Below are 971 nucleotides of genomic sequence, written 5' to 3' on the forward strand. Positions count from 1 at the left end.
AGAGGAAAAGGAACCCCAGCCTCAGCTCTTCAACGAGTGAGATAGTACAGCCCTCAAAAGGCCGACAGGCTCCAAGAAAGCCCTGCAGAAAACTAGTGACCATTCCCCCGTCCCGTGTGCGCCCCTCTCTTCCAGGTCACTCCTTGAGCCCACAGCTCTCTCCCAAAACCCCTGAAGCCCGTTTTGGCCCCCGACTAGATTTAGGTCAGAAAACAGACACTAACGGCTCTCCTTTGCCTCAGTGAAATTACTAAGTGGAATTTATTGGGCAGGTCCACGCAGGGCGGTGGGGAGAGCCGGTGTCCCGGGCCGTGGCCCCCGATAGCTTTAGAAGCCGGGCACCGGCCAGGGCTCCGGGCGAGGGGTGCCATAACCCGGACTCGCCAGCCCCACCCCGGGAGCCGTGGCCGGTCCACAGGGCTGCCGGACCCGCGTGGCCGCGTGGACTCCGTTCCCCAGCCGGCCCTTCGCTTTCACACGATCCGCGGTGACTGCACCAGCTCGAGCGCCTTTAAAGGGCCACACACGCCAGCCGCTGCTATAAAAACGTTCCCGGCCACACAGCTGCAGAAGGGGCACCGCTGAGCTGTCGAGAGGAAGCTCGCTCTGCCCGGCAGCCCACTTGTAGCCCGCCGGCTAGGGGCCGTTCTCGGTGAGGAGGAAGAGAGCAGCGGACGGCACTGCACTCGCGCGGGCCCTCCGTGAGTATCCAGTTCAGATTTTGCCACCAACTCGCCCATGAGCCAGGACATGTGCTAATAATGCCCTAAGCCGGTTATAAAGACGTGGAAATTGGGGGGAGAAAAAAAAGGGGGGGAAAAAGGGTCTGTCCTTCCTGGGATTCCTAGCCGAGGCCAGTCTGCTGCCGTGTGCGTGTGCGTCAGGGCTCTCCGGGCGGCAATGGGGGCTTGAGAGCCGGGTCCCCAGCGCCGGGAAAGGAGCGCGGTGGCCGCCACCGCCCCGGAGTCCGG

General features: G+C 63.0%; 1 protein-coding gene across 1 annotated transcript in view; it reads left to right on the forward strand.

Annotated features, from left to right (window-relative positions):
• Window positions 1–543: 543 nt before the first annotated feature.
• Window positions 544–971, forward strand: part of CITED1 (Cbp/p300 interacting transactivator with ED-rich tail 1) — a 5620-nt gene continuing 5192 nt past the window's right edge. The window contains exon 1 of the mRNA XM_017885487.1: window positions 544–701. The gene's annotated coding sequence lies outside the window, so the exon portion shown is untranslated. The remainder of the gene's footprint in view (window positions 702–971) is intronic.

Source organism: Rhinopithecus bieti, unplaced genomic scaffold (genome assembly GCF_001698545.2).
Source record: "Rhinopithecus bieti isolate Rb0 unplaced genomic scaffold, ASM169854v2 scaffold_15339, whole genome shotgun sequence".
Classification (NCBI taxonomy): Eukaryota; Metazoa; Chordata; class Mammalia; order Primates; family Cercopithecidae; genus Rhinopithecus; species Rhinopithecus bieti.